This window comes from Electrona antarctica (assembly GCF_951216825.1).
Source record: "Electrona antarctica genome assembly, chromosome: 8".
Classification (NCBI taxonomy): Eukaryota; Metazoa; Chordata; class Actinopteri; order Myctophiformes; family Myctophidae; genus Electrona; species Electrona antarctica.
The window spans coordinates 28,913,788-28,930,793 of record NC_136789.1 but is presented as its reverse complement, the minus strand read 5'-3'; positions in this window follow the sequence as shown (position 1 = coordinate 28,930,793).

Genomic DNA, 17,006 nt, shown 5'->3' with positions numbered 1-17,006 from the left:
ATCACATAAATAAGGCTTAAACCTTTAAATTTATTTGTATGAATCAGGCCATTTCAGTATCATGAGCTACGTCAAAAGTTATTCAACAGTTTTTCTTTTCAAAATCTTTTTTTATTTTCCCAACAGTATGGGTGTCAAGTCACAGGTTTATAGAAAAAAATAAACATAACATATCAGATTTTAGTATCAGTGACTGAGGTAAACAAACGTAGCCTACTGTATGAATCACAGAGATCGTGGGCAGACATAATGAAAAGACTGTTATTGTGCAAAACATGCCCCTTCAAGAAAAAAGAAAAACATTTTCTCCCCTTCAAGTCCCAATTTAGTAAAGCCAATTCCCAATTCCCCAGCCTCTATACAAGTACTCCATCTCTGCTAACCCCCACAATCAGTCATTGGGAGGGTGGATTTAACAGTTTTTAACAGTAAAAATATAGATCTGATGTGGTTAAGTGATGCAGAGCGACTGAGATGGATTTTCGAACAGAAGATATTTGCATTAGCAGAATATATAGAGAAAGCTTGGGACATATACGGACAAGGAAAACTTATATCTGATGTATTTTATTTTTATTTTTATGTTTTTGCTTATTTCTGTTTTAGTTTTTATCAAATACTTGGTGTAACTTCTGTGTGGGGAAGTGAACGTGATATTGTTTATTTATGTTGTTGGTGTCTTACAATCCCGTAAGGGATGGGTCTTAACCCATTCTGGGCGGGGACCCCTTTTGGTGTTTTAACTAAGCATTATGTTATACTTTAGCTATTGAAAAATAGCAGATCTACAAGCTCATAGCGCGCCACCGAGTGGCGCGCTATGAGCTTGTAGATCTGCTATTTTTAAAAAATCGTAAAAATGCGGCACAAATCTTTGAATATATATTCTTTCAGAAGACTTTTCTTTTTTTTGTTTTTACGTCAGGTCAAAATGGGTCTTAACGACAAGACACGAAAATAAAAATTTCTTTCATTCATTCATTCATTCAGGCTGAAAGTGCAGTTTTGTTTCCAGTTCTGCGAGTACCCAGCATTGCCCTGTCTGCTATGCCGAGTGTACCCAGCATTGCCCTATGTCTGCTATGCCGAGTTGTACCCAGCATTGCCCTATGTCTGCTATGCCGAGTTGTACCCAGCATTGCCCTGTCTGCTATGCCGAGTGTACCCAGCATTGCCCTGTCTGCTATGCCGAGTGTACCCAGCATTGCCCTGTCTGCTATGCCGAGTGTACCCAGCATTGCCCTGTCTGCTATGCCGAGTTGTACCCAGCATTGCCCTGTCTGCTATGCCGAGTGTACCCAGCATTGCCCTGTCTGCTATGCCGAGTGTACCCAGCATTGCCCTGTCTGCTATGCCGAGTTGTACCCAGCATTGCCCTATGTCTGCTATGCCGAGTTGTACCCAGCATTGCCCTGTCTGCTATGCCGAGTTGTACCCAGCATTGCCCTATGTCTGCTATGCCGAGTGTACCCAGCATTGCCCTGTCTGCTATGCCGAGTGTACCCAGCATTGCCCTGTCTGCTATGCCGAGTGTACCCAGCATTGCCCTGTCTGCTATGCCGAGTGTACCCAGCATTGCCCTGTCTGCTATGCCGAGTGTACCCAGCATTGCCCTGTCTGCTATGCCGAGTGTACCCAGCATTGCCCTGTCTGCTATGCCGAGTTTCTCGTGTGCAAGAGGCATGTCTGCATGGATGACCTCACGGAAGCTCACATCTCCAACTCCCACAATGCCATCTGGCAGCCACTTCAGAACATAGAGGTGCGTGTATTGTTGTCTATCTGCTTATGCTTCAGAACATAGAGGTGCGTGTATTGTTGTCTATCTGCTTATGCTTCAGAACATAGAGGTGCGTGTATTGTTGTCTATCTGCTTATGCTTCAGAACATAGAGGTGCGTGTATTGTTGTCTATCTGCTTATGCTTCAGAACATAGAGGTGCGTGTATTGTTGTCTATCTGCTTATGCTTGTCTACCATTATTGTGCATGAGTGCGTGACACCGCGAGGAGGTATAACCTTAGTATGGAAAAGTATCAAAACTCCACATGGTTCACTGATCACACCTTTTTATTCACAGTAACATGTTGAAGGTTAACTTAACTGCATGGGGAGTGAACAAATGTTCCGCCCTGCATGCATATGACAAATTAACACCCAAAAGTCTCCACAGTCAAATCCTAGCTCAGGGAAGAGGACGGCCCTGCCATAGTGCAGGGGTTCTCAACCCGTGGGTCGCGAGCCCTCGGGGGGTCGCCAAATTATTTTGGGGGGTCCCCAAATAAATTTCAAAAATAAAAAAAATATTTTATATATATTATTCTTTTTTGCAACTGAATGGCTGGAAAATGGAAATGAAGAGTTTACATATAGTACACATAGTACATGCATACACCTTCCCTATGGTGTATTGTCTCTATTATTATGGTTATTGTAGCAGTCCATTTATATTGGGGGTCGGGAGGGGGCGGGGCGGGGGTCCCGAGACGTTGCCAAAGCATTTTCGGGGGTCCCCGGCCAAAAACGTTGAGAACCCCTGCCATAGTGCACCATTGGGAGGTGTGACAGGCCCAAGGCCCAGCAGGAACTGCATCTCTCTTTATGCAATAAATGTTAGTCAGTTTTTAAGGCAGGGGTGCCCGCACTTTTCTTTACTTGAGAGCTACTTTCAAATTGACTGGCTCAACCAGATGTTTTTATCCCATTGTTTAAAAATGTACCTGAGGGGGCTTTTGGAATAGCGGTGATGGCATTACATATAAGACATTTTGAATAAATGCACTTTAATATGTTATTCTATGAGCTATATAGGTCTTTCGAGTATGACCCTCAACCTACCTCTTCTTTTTAAGGACTCAGCCAATGGTGCGCTATTACCTATTATTAATTTCTTACTGTTTAGATGTTTTGGAATTATTATGTGGGTAAATATGTGACTGACATCAGGGATGTTGTGCCTTATTGACTCAAAATCATGTATAAGCTTAATATATTTATGGTTGATGTAAATGTTATGTGACTGCACTTTGGGTACTGCATGGGATTGGTTGGACGTTGTTACGACACGGACAGGGGTTGGTGTTACAACCACGGACACTATAAATGTGACACCAGTTTTTGTGTGCAGTAAACAACGCTGACGAAGGCTTCGGCCGCAACGCGTTCGTTGTGTGCTGCTTGTTTGCAGCATACCATACCCAACCTACCTATGGTAAAATAAACAAGTGCCTTAAAAGCTACTGCCGTGAGTGCTGGTTTTCTTCTGTTTAAAATTACATATAAGACAAACACACATGGAATGGGAAATAGAGGCGGATCAATGGAATTGGATTGGTTCTCTTGTTGTAATGCTACGGACGTGTGTGTGCAACATCTCTTGAAAACAAAGTATTGCATTGTGTGTTTGAGCTGACAGGCCCTTTTTGATGTCAATCAATCAAGTCACCTTAATTCAAGTGGCAGATGCCTTTTTGAGGGGCCCCCCATCTCTCTCCCCCATTTCCTGTCAGCCTATACTGTCTGTCTCTCTATAACAAATATAAAATAAAGGCAAAAGCCGCAAAAAATACATTAAAAAAAAAGAAAAAAGATGACATTTCTCATGCAATGACTGTAATGTGATGTCAATACCTTGTTGTTTGCGGTGGTCTAATATTAGCCCTGACTTGTGTTGTTTCCCCTGAGGATGGTGCTTCTGCTATGAGGGAATAACAGTATTAATATTGTTATAAACACACCGACATGTGCCAGTGAGTTAACCCACTTATGACGGGGAACCCCTTTTGGTGTTTCAAGCATTGTTTTATACTGTAGCTATTGAAAAATAGCAGATCTACAAGCTCATAGCGCGGCACCGAGTGCCGCGCTATGAGCTTGTAGGTCTGCTATTTTTGAAAAATCGTGAAAATGTATAGTGCAAATCTTTGAATATATATATTCTTTCAGAATATATTTGTTAACTCAAATCTTTGCTTCTGGAGGGGTCCCTGGAACAACATATTACATATAATTACATATAATCTTGGGGCTCCTTGACATGAAAATGTTTGAGAAAGGACTGACATAGAAACATATGGGTTTTTCAGAAAACTGTCAGGATTTAGAAGACATTTGTAGAATCTGGTCCTGCAGGTCGCAGTGAGTTAAACTGATAAGCGCATGGGGACATTACCCGTCATGTGCCCATGACAGATTCGCCCAGAAGAGTTGATTACTTGAGACACATCGTGGTCCCTTGAGGGTGAGGAAAAAATAAGTCACTTTCATTATAATTGAATTATGCTTTCCTTTCTATTTATTTCACTGTCCCAAAGCCTTGGCTTCCCTTAAGCCCTTGCAGCGGTCTGAATAAGAATGGTATAAGAATATTAGTAACCCATGTTCCACCCAAGTATCCCCTCTGGTCCCGTCTAGAACTATCCCCTCTGGTCCCCTGCTCTGTGTGTGGGACTGTGTGTGTGTGACTGTGTGACTGTGTGTGTGACTGTGTGTGTGTGTGACTGTGTGTGTGTGCGTGCGTGCGTGCGTGCGTGCGTGCAGCATGGATGTTGACTATACTGCCAAGGAGAATTTTGTGTGACAAAAGCTTTCAGTTTGCCCGTCTATCATTCTGTAAGACGTGAGACATGAGGGATATAAATACCCAGCTTTGATACCCTGGTCTCCATCCTTCACCAGGCGTCTCTCACGTGGGGCGCGGGGCACACGCACGCACGCACACACACACACACACACACACACACACACACACACACACACACACACACACACACACACACACACACACACACACACACACACACACACACACACACACACACACACACACACACACACACACACACACACACACACACACACACACACACACACACACACACACACACACACACACACTTCCCCTCCTAGCCCCCTATGGAGACGGCAGATCAGTTTGAGTGCTTTGAGTGCTTTTCCCTCCTTGACTCTGATAAGGCCGTCCACATAGGAGGAAGAGAACTGGACCGTTCCCTCCCTGACTCTGATAAGGCCGTCCACATAGGAGGAACAGAACTGGACCGTTCCCTCCCTGACTCTGATAAGGCCGTCCACATAGGAGGAACAGAACTGGACCGTTCCCTCCCTGACTCTGATAAGGCCGTCCACATAGGAGGAACAGAACTGGACCGTTCCCTCCCTGGCTCTGATAAGGCCGTCCACATAGGAGGAACAGAACTGGACCGTTCCCTCCCTGACTCTGATAAGGCCGTCCACATAGGAGGAACAGAACTGGACCGTTCCCTCCCTGACTCTGATAAGGCCGTCCACATAGGAGGAACAGAACTGGACCGTTCCCTCCCTGGCTCTGATAAGGCCGTCCACATAGGAGGAACAGAACTGGACCGTTCCCTCCCTGGCTCTGATAAGGCCGTCCACATAGGAGGAACAGAACTGGACCGTTCCCTGACTCTGATAAGGCCGTCCACATAGGAGGAACAGAACTGGACCGTTCCCTGACTCTGATAAGGCCGTCCACATAGGAGGAACAGAACTGGACCGTTCCCTGACTCTGATAAGGCCGTCCACATAGGAGGAACAGAACTGGACCGTTCCCTCCCTGGCTCTGATAAGGCCGTCCACATAGGAGGAACAGAACTGGACCGTTCCCTCCCTGGCTCTGATAAGGCCGTCCACATAGGAGGAACAGAACTGGACCGTTCCCTGACTCTGATAAGGCCGTCCACATAGGAGGAACAGAACTGGACCGTTCCCTGACTCTGATAAGGCCGTCCACATAGGAGGAACAGAACTGGACCGTTCCCTGACTCTGATAAGGCCGTCCACATAGGAGGAACAGAACTGGACCGTTCCCTGATAAGGCCGTCCACATAGGAGGAACAGAACTGGACCGTTCCCAAATTGGTGGACTTTGCAGAAACTTGTTTGCTGAGGGCGCCACTGACTGATATACAGGGTTTTTAATGTTATTAGATTCTTCTTCTCCATCTTCCTTTGTTTTAGTCGACTTAATGATTTATAGTGCGTTGTATGACACATTGTAGAGCCGCTGTTTGTGGCACGCCGCACGGGACACGTCATACGATGGAGTAAGTTACCGTATAAGCATTATTCTGACATATTCATTCCAACAAGCCAGTGTAAAATGAATGTGCAGTGGGCATGGTCTAGATTTATTTGATCAATTACAATTAAGTTTTACAGCTTTTGTGAGAAACATAACCTTGTCCTTGTAACACACACTTCTAGCTTACTTTGTCAGTAATGAGCCGCTCATATTGGCACAATGAGTCGAGACCTGGTAAATGGTAAATGGTGCATTTATATAGCGCCTTTATCCAAGGCGCTTTACAGAGATTGTGCATTACATTCACCCATTCACACACACATTCATACACCGATGGCAACGGAAACCATGCAAGGCACCAACCAGCACATCGGGAGCAATTAGAGGTTCAGTGTCTTGCTCAAGGACACTTCGACACTAACTCTGGGGGAGCCCGGGTTCGAACTGGCGACCTTGCGGTTACCATCCGGAAACTCTATACCCCTGCGCCACCACCGCTGACCTGGGGCCAGATGTGAATACAAGATTATACTACATACTGTACCTGTACAGTAGTAATTATGAGTGTGACCAACTTTACATTAGTATTGTTATGCTCACACACTCGCATGAACAAGTAACTGATTTCTACTAGAGAAAAGGCGGCGATCCGAGCACTACAAAATGTTTAAAAACGAGGGTGCATAAAAATCAAGGTACTTTATTTAGAAATGTAAAAAAGCCAACATGTTTCGACTCACAAAGGAGTCTTCATCAGGGCATATCATACTTATAGTAAGGGCATTTTATCAGGTATTTGACCAATCTGGGAACTAAATCGTTACCAAGAAATGTCTTCACCAATGTGTTTCTAAAGGTGTCTAATAACATGTACTAAAAGTTTGAAATTCAACTCCCGTGGGAAAATTTAGTTATTAGCATAATATGTGACCATACCCATAACATCCTATATAAGGCAAAAAAGTCAAAATTTCATCATTCTTTAAGTAGCATGTGACATATGAAACTAGGGTGATTTCATGATTCTGAATCCATTCCAAGCATTAGTTTTGCACAAAAAACACTCCTTATTAAATTAGGCCATATCCAGTTGACCAAATGTGCTGACCTCATCACGTTTGTGTGGCTGTTTTCCTCCCAAGGAGTGTTTTTTGTGCAAAACTAATGCTTGGAATGGATTCAGAATCATGCAAACACCCTAGTTTCATATGTCACATGCTACTTAAAGAATGATGAAATTTGGACTTTTTTGCCTTATATAGGATGTTATGGGTATGGTCACATATTATGCTAATAACTCAATTTTCCCACGGGAGTTGAATTTCAAACTTTTAGTACATGTTATTAGACACCTTTAGAAACACATTGGTGAAGACATTTCTTGGTAACGATTTAGTTCCCAGATTTTCATAGATTTCTCTTACTATTAATTGCCCTGATGAAGACTCCTTTGTGAGTCGAAACATGATGATTTTTGTATCCACCCTCTCCTCATTTTTAATCATTTTAGAGTGCTCCGATCGCCACCTTTTCTCTACTATTCCAGTCCCACTGATCTTTGAAGCACCACTGAGTCTACTTTACTTTTAAACTTTTATTGCACCTCCATCGAGCACCTGGTTGATTCTTGGAACTGATTTCTACGTTATACTATTTTGATGTTGTAACACTAACAAACCTCTGTGGCCTGAAAGGGCTTATTTCCCATAAGAGTTTAAACAAAGTTGCACATTATTGGAAATGTATTTCAAAGATTAATATTTTCTCCAGCTTGTATGGTTTGAGGGTTTCATGGGCTATAGTTTGTAGTATTCCCTCCTTCACATTGAATGGAATTCTAACCACGTTTACACAAGGCTTTAGTTGTTTCCATTGGCTGGCCGTCTTGATCTGGAAAAATATACCCTAAAACCTCAAACCCAATTTATCTACAGAATAACCTATAGCCTTGGAGGGAGTACATTTTCACTCAGCCATGGCGTATGGGAAACTGTGGGATTTCACCTTTTTCTGATGTGATATTGAAAAAGTATCAGATTTTCTATACAGTGCCATTTCGTGGCGGGGAACGGGAAAGGACAATAACAACAATAAGTATATGAAAACAGTACCTTCCACAACTATTATTACAGTACATACAACATCCTAAAGGAGATTAGATATAAATTCAACAAATCTGAATGACATGACTCGGCAGAATTCCAAGTATTAATATTATTTAGATTCACTGGGTAATAATTTATCATCTGGCAGTCTACCAATATAACGTCTATATACCTCTTACATACCTTATAGTAAGAAGTATTATGGTAATAATTTAAGCTTTCAGAGTGTACTAAGCAGTTAGAAAGTGATGTTTCAAAACAACCTCGATCTCATCAAATTAATTTGAGTTGATTTGTTAGACTGAAGATGTAACATAAAAAAGGCCTGTGAGCTCAAACCCATAATGAAATACTTTGTTTTCAAGAGTGTTGCTGCGCAGAATTACAAATTAAATACAAACTCGACTTATTCCATTTCTCCCCCTCTATTTCCCATTCCAAGTGCATTTGTCTTAAATGTAATGCCAGCGCCGCTATTCCAAAGCCATCTTCAGCAATGGTATTATAATGTTTTCGGTGGGTAGATCTGGTCATTTTGAAAGTAGCTCTCAAGTAAAAAAATCACACCCGTGTGAACTGAGTGGTGTAAGGTTTTATATAGCATGATCAGCTGTGGTCTGATGTAATGTCTGACGTAATGAAATAAGGTAAGGTATTATGTAGCCTGATCAGCTCTGATCTGACGTAATGAAATCACACCCGGATGTGATTTCACAACTGGCTTTTTCTGCGCAGAGAAAATGACCACGGTTGCTACGGTCATCCAGTTCACCCGGGTGTGATTTTTTTACTTGAGAGCTACTTTCAAAATGACCAGATCTACCCACCGAAAACATTATAATACCATTGCTGAAGATTTAATTACGTCAGAAATTATTTTGAACATAGCAACCATGGTCATTTTTTTATGCACACAAAAGCCAGTTGTAGGAGTGGTTTACACCACTCAAAAAGTGTGGTCACTCCTGTACTCCTGAGCTAGAAGGATTCACAGCTGGAGAAGAAAAGTTCATTGTTTCGTTCTAGCTGGTCACTGTTTTGACAAGCAGGGAGCAATAAGCCGTAAAACAAGTCAATACTGTGGCCTATACTGTATATACATTAACCACATAAACCCACAGGAGTTTTCTGTTATTGTGGTTGAAAGCCCTCGCTGAAAACGGGTTGTGAGCTACAGTAGTCCATCTGCTATTTTCTGCGAAAGCTTTCCCCACAATACGGATGCTGGGGTTTAAGTGGTTAACAAACAAGTAAGACCACCGTCTACAGTATGGCAAATGGTAAATGGTGCATTTATATAGTGCCTTTATCCAAGGCGCTTTACATAGATTGTGCATTACATTCACCCATTCACACACACATTCATACACCTTTACATAGATAGTGCATTACATTCACCCATTCACACACACATTCATACACCTTTACATAGATTGTGCATTACATTCACCCTGATTCACACACACATTCATACACTGATGGCAGCGGAAACCATGCAGGGCACCAACCAGAACATCAAGAGCAGTCAGGGGTTCAGTGTCTTGCTCAAGGACACTTCGACACTAACTCTGTGGGAGCCCGGGTTTGAACTGGCAACCTTGCGGTTACCATCCAGCCACTCTACCTCTGAGCCACCGCCGCCCCATGCCGCATATGGCAGATATCTAGTGTGGACATTTCAAATTGCTTATTAATTTAGAAAGACTTCAGGAATGTCTGGATTATGCTGACTCTGACTTATATTAAAGGGGAATACCACTCATTTTCGACATTTTACTATGTCATTAATATACCTTAGAGGTGTTGTGTGGAAATAATAAAAAAGTCCATCTGTTCTGTGTTTCCTAGAAAAATCATTAACAAAAAAATCATTAACATGGTGAATCACATCTTGATGACATCATCAAGATGTGATTCACACCATGTTAATGATTTTTTTCAGACCTATTAATATATTAACATATACATATATTAATGACATAGTAAAATGTTGAAAATGAGTGGAATGCCCCTTTAAGCCTAGAAGACCAAGATGCATTTATCTTCTAAATACAAGAAAGGTACAGCAATTAAAAAGTTAAAAAAGCTCCACTATTATTGCACTTTTCTGTTTCTTTGTTTGTTCTGTAAAGCACTGGATTCTATATCATGATAGGTGCTCAATAAATAACGTGTATTATTATTATTACTATACTATAGATTCAATCAAAAATGCTGCACTCTGTTTAACATGTTAACCCAGTTAAAAAGAGAATGTAGGCTATGGTATTAGGAGGAACAAATGGTTTGCCTGAGGGCCAGGGCAGCAGAAGGCTTTGCTTATGTACAGTGACTACAGTCTGCTGGTACAGATACTGTATCTGGGGCTCGTCATATAAAGAGGCCACCAGTTTATAGTGCTCGTACTGCGGATGATGCATCTCAAGGTCACATACGCTGGACCGAATAAAGTTTTCACCTCAATAAACTTGATTGATCAGGGGTTCTTTTAATTACTTTTTTCATTTGACACGTCTACACAGCGGCGAGCATGTGGCAATGACAGCAGGGAACCAATGCTGAGCTGCTGCAAGTGTTGAAGGGATACTTCCTGATGTTTGATGGCATGTGGATGTGGTGACCGGTAGTACCTATTGATTTCTGGTGATAGGTAATGGTTCAGCTGTCACCACTGTAAGCTAAAAATTAACCCATTCTGGGCGGGAACCCCTTTTGGTGTTAGCATTATGTTATGCTTTAGCTATTGAAAAATAGCAGATCTACAAGCTCATAGCGCGCCACCGAGTGGCGCGCTATGAGCTTGTAGGTCTGCTATTTTTGAAAAATCGAAGAACGACTGAAAATGGGGTTAGGCCTGACGTCGAAATAAAAAAAAGGTTCGCTCTGAAAGAATATATATTCAAAGATTTGTGCCGCATTTTTACGAATTTTCGAAAATAGCAGACCTACAAGCTCGTAGCGCGCCACTCGGTGGCGCGCTATGAGCTTGTAGGTCTGCTATTTTTCAATAGCTAAAGTATAACATAATGCTTAGTTAAAACACCAAAAGGGGTTCCCGCCCAGAATGGGTTAAAATAGAATTGTTGGTGTGGAATTGACACTTGACCTCTACTCCGCCAGTGATCATCATCACACATCAGATTTCAATGTCACACCTTCAGTTCGATGTGCTTTCATATATTTAACAGATCTATAAGTCATATATCAGTTGATATTGTGTGATTTATATTTTAGCATTACTTGGTCATTATGATAACCTGTAGATCAGCTATTATTGATGCGCGACATCGGCGTACGACGAAGTATAGATCGGGCTTAAGTGCTGCAAGTCAGAATGTCTCTCACCACTTCTATTATTCAAAAGAAAGAAACAATGGAAAACAAAATATTCAATGCAGTCTGTGTGTATATATATACGTACATGCACAGGAATGTGCATGAATGTGCTATTTCTTTCTTACATCAAGCTGGAAAAGCCTGGTGCATAATTTAACTGTGTTTTATCTCTCTCTTCACTCTGAGAGACATGACATCAGTGTTTTATGAAACTGACTGAAACTGACTGAAACTGACTTTTCAGTCAACTTTAAGTGCATGCGAGAGAAATAAGCAACCGGGTCTATGAAAACAAGCCCAAAAGAAGCGACTATAGGCCACATGATGAGCACTTCAATTACGTTGGCAGATCTATAATGGGTGTATCAGATATACTGTATGAAAGACAAATGAATTATGAAAGACAAATTAATTGTTATCTATTATGATATGTACTGTATTGTGATACACTATGTGCGGGGGAAAAATGGGGGAAAAAAATGAAATAAGCTCATGCGATGCGTTGTGACCTTGTATATCTGCTATTTTAAAAGAGTAGAAATAAAGAAACACAAATCTGGTACTGCCACAAATTATACTTTCATATGGGGGGTCCATGGACAAATTTACTTTGGGGGTCCCTGATGTTTACTCAAAGAAATAAAAAAAACGTTTTGAATTTGCCTCTCTTCTAGAGAGAGTTATTATTATTTTCACCCCTTTTTAAAATGTAAGTGAATGCGTGTGAATGCATGTGAGCACGTGTCCGCAAAACTGGTTCTGGCCCACATCAAGTGACCTTTGACCCCAACATGAGTTGGACACCACGTACTGATCTAAACCAATTGGTGGGTGAGGATCCGTCGAGTCGCAGGCGTGGAGAACATGCCAACACAGCCACGTATTTGCATACATTCTACATTACACACAGAGAGAATTATATACAGTATAAGAACAGTGGATCTATTTTTATTTATTTTTATCCCACGATTTTATAGCGCGTGGAAGGAACATGTTATTCCAACCAGTTCCTTTCCCCACCATCAGGCGCCCCGGCTGGCCAGGGGGAGGCAGTTTAGACCAGGATTACTGCATGTTTTTTGTGAGGGTACCTACCCTAGGGGACACGGGAGAACATGCAAACTCCACACAGAAAGGCCCTTTCGCCAACCCTGCCTCGGGTATGGGCACTGACGGACCTTCTAGCTGTGAGGCGACAGCACTACCAACTGTGCCATGTGCCCCCTAGAACAGTGGATCTATGACCTCCTTAGCAGATTATGGATAAGAACAGAATGAGCAGAAACAAGCATGCATCTCATTTCACAATCCACACTCACCGTAGAAGTTTTGGAAGTCTTTTTTTTAATAATGTTGAGAACTGCAGCAGTAGTCAACCAGACGAACAGATGCGTTCTATATTCTTTATCTGTAAATGTTCCTTTGCAGTCTTGCAAATTGTTTTCAATTTTAATGAATTCCTTGAAATAGAGCATTCCCTCTGCAAAGCCAGCATCTTACAAGTCTAGTTCAAATCATTTCTAGGCTGATTGCTGTAGAAAGAATTTCATTTCCTGGGAGGGATTGGATATTAAGAAATCCAAAATGCAGGTCGATTTCCTGATATGCTTGATATCTTCTATTTCTGTTAACACATTCACGGAAAACCTTTCCTTCCTCCCGGATGTGTTTTATTGACCCTCAGACCCCATCACGCGGTTCATCAGCCTGCCTGCCTTGTGTGTTCACTGTTTGACATATCCGTGCACTTTAACACACACACCGGTACAAGACTGTCTCCTTTTACAGTGCGTAAAAAAACAACGGATGAGTATGATTTATTGCCTGTTGCTTGTGGGCCACCGTCCGTGCGGGCCCCTGGTAGCCTCCTCGGGCCCCTGGGCTGCTGCCCCGTGAGCCTGTGTGTTAATCAGGGTCTGGTTAGGGGTTAAGTGTCTTTCTCAGGGACACTTTGACACGTATACTGTGTGAGAAAGAGGTCAAACTGGCTACCTTCCGATTCCCAGATGCATGCACGCTCTAGGCACTCAGCCACCCAGGATACAAAAGGTCTAACCCAGGTCCGAGACATTGAAATCTTCACTATAGACTGAGACCTCTCTCGTTGACTGTTGGCCTACAGTGAACCATTAAGATCGTCCAACTGGATATAACTCTAGTCTCTGACTTGGCTATTGTTCACAATTGCATCCAATAAGAAAAAGACATTAGCCGTCAGCTACTTATGTATAAGGTTTGTGTCATGTTTTAATTATTTTGTCTATCGTCACATTGTTTTCTATAAGCTCTAGTTAGGGCATGTATTGTATGAAGCCAAAGCTATTAGAGGTCATTACTTCCTATTCTATCCATAAGCACTAATTTCCTGGAAGAGAGACAGTTCTTGTTGGAATAGCCTCTCTCTTAATAGCCCTACTTCATGGACACAATGCCTGTAGCCTCTCTCCTAATAGCCCTACGTACTTCATGGACACAATGCCTGTGCCTGGCTGTGGCAGCAACGATAGCAACCATTCTCAATAGCCGCACGTCTGTCTGTCAACCACGCTGTGTCGTTCAATGTGGCGTGCCTGCAACGCGCTGTGATCTTTTAGATTGGCTATTTTCTGAGCATAAATTAGGCATACCTGTGTAGAAGGTAATTTTGCACACTTTTAGTGAATAGTGGGATACATCTACAGTAAGTGATTATGTACAGGAGAACAAGAGACATTTGTTTGTTATCCACTCCTTGCACATGGCAGTATCATTTTACTGTATAGTTTGTTTTCCAGTTCAGGTTAAAAGCACAAGTATAGAATAAAACATGGCAGTCTAACACATTCTGGGCGGGAACCCCTTTTGGTGTTAGCATTATGTTATGCTTTAGCTATTGAAAAATAGCAGATCTACAAGCTCATACAAGCGCTATGAACTTGTAGGTCTGCTATTTTTGAAAAATCGTAAAAATGCGGCACAAATCTTTGAATAGGTATATATTCTTTCAGAGCGAACATTTCGACGTCAGGCCAAAATGGGCGACACTGCACAGCACACCCAGAGCCATGCATGTGTAACGCCTGGCTGTGGCAGCCATGCCAATGTGGCAGCCATGCCAATGTGCCATAGATAGTATTGGCACACCTAAATCTAGCGCCCACAGCTGTGTTGTATTATGCTACATCATGGTGTAGTAGTATAAGGTCAGCCTGCCATGTATATACCCTGTTGTAGTTTGTTTTACCTGAACTGTCTGGAAAACAAACTACAGAATCAGCAGTGTTGTTTTTGGCAGCAAATTTTGATTTTAGTTTTAGTCATAGTCTCTTGAATAGTTTTCAGTTAGTTTTAGTCACATTTTAGTCACCTGGAATGTTTTAGTGTTAGTCTAGTTTTAGTCGACTAAATATCATAAGATTTTAGTCGACTAAATCTACAGTTGATTTAGTCGACTAAAATGCATTTTGGCGTGCCTTGATGCCGTACTGTTTTTACACATGCAACCAAGTGTAAAATGACTTATACTGGATCTCTTGTCCATTAGTCCCTTCCTAGCATTTTAGTCTAGTTTTTATCTGTTGACGAAATTGTCAGTATATTTAGTCTTAGTTTTAGTCATCATAGCTTAGTTTTCATTTAGTTTCTATTTAGTTTTTGTCAGTAAAAAAAGGTAGTTGACGAACATTTTGCATCTTAGTTTTAGTCGACGAAAGCAACACTGCCTAAGAGTGTCTATTTTTTTTCCAGTGCATGCACAGCATACTGTACTTGTTGCATAGAGTATACGTGCGGTCACAGAGTCTAGGAGGCACGTAGTAGTGTATACAGTATGAGTTGTTGGCTATCCGGATATGGAAAGTATCCTTTGGCCTTTAGCCTATACACTATACTGTATATTTAGTTACTTTCACCCAGCCTATAGGGTTTCAGGTTTTCTTTAAGTGGTTATGTCTTACTGGACTACTGCTATTATAAGCGAATAGTCACTTCTTATACAGTACGTGTTGTTCAGCAGCTCATTGTCTTCTTGATGCTGATCTCTACCTGGTCCGGCCCATCATTGTTATTGTCAGGGTGATTTAAATAAACAATTCCTGCAACCCTATATACACATGTTCTGTAACCTCGCGTCACCAGGCTTTCCACCTCGGAGGAAAGCCTGGTCTGTGTTCTGGTCTGGAGTGGATGGTAATTTACGTCATGTTGTATGTAGTCATTGTTTTGTACCGAAACGTCGACCCAATAAAGAGCAACATTTTGGCATAGTGTCTGACAGTGTGTGGGACCCTTTCTTGGTTTTTCAAAGATAACCTTTTTAGGAATAAGAATTCCGCCATTCAATTCCGTCTTCCAGATGACTACAAATCATTGACTACAACATGACGAAAGTTACCATCCGCTCCCGACCGGATCATGAACCCGAAATGGAATGCTGCCCCTGCAGGCTACATGCAGTTCTGCAAGTACAAACAGCCTTTACATTGCAACAATGACCTTATTGATAAAGATGTATCAATAAAAGGACCATGACAAGGTCCAGAGATGCGTAAGAACATCATCATACAGTGTTCCAAGGCACAGCCACTGTCTGGAGGTGCATGTAAATACACACGACTGCAGCACTATTGAGCGTCGCAGTCCCGCCCCCTACCATGGCCCAGGAAATTAATTCCAATGCATTTTTCCCATAGACATTTCAAAAAGTATTTATTTAAAGACGGTTACGCCGCGGACAAAGCCAACTCGAGTCGTGACAACTCATGACAACACAAACAATATTTTGGACCAAACAAATAATTACAAAGAAGAAAAACAACAAAAAAAGTGTTGTAACCTGCCGTTTTTTTTCTTCTTTCTAATTATTTGTTCGGCCCAAAAAATGTTGTTTGTTGTCATGATTTGTCACGACTCGAGTTGGCTTTGTCCGCGGCGTAAACGTCTTTAAATAAATACTTTCTGAAATGTCTATGAGGAAAATGAACGGAGAATCATTTCCTGGGCCATGGTAGGGGGCGGGACTGCAACGCACTATTGACTAGAGACTTTCTTTTTAATTTTGACCTGAGATCAAATTCTAAAAATGTCTTCTAAATCCTGACAGTTTTCTGAAAAAGCTATGTTTCTATGTCAGTCGTTCTTCGATTTTTCTAAAATAGCAGACCTACAAGCTCGTAGCGCGCCACTCGGTGGCGCGCTATGAGCTTGTAGGTCTGCTATTTTTCAATAGCTAAAGCATAACATAATGCTAACACCAAAAGGGGTTCCCGCCCAAAATGGGATAAACACGACTGCAGCACTAGAGACTAGAGACTTTATTTTTAAATACAGACAGACAAACATGACTTGCTCATATAAATTCCACCCAGTAAACTGAAAGTGAGCTTCAGAAAAGAAAAAAATAATATTATTCTATACTGTAGATATTTATTTTATTTAATCCAGCTGGAATGCCAATATTGAGTATACTCCATGATAAATATCTGACTACACAATCAATGTTTTTTTTTCTCCATTCTATGGAAT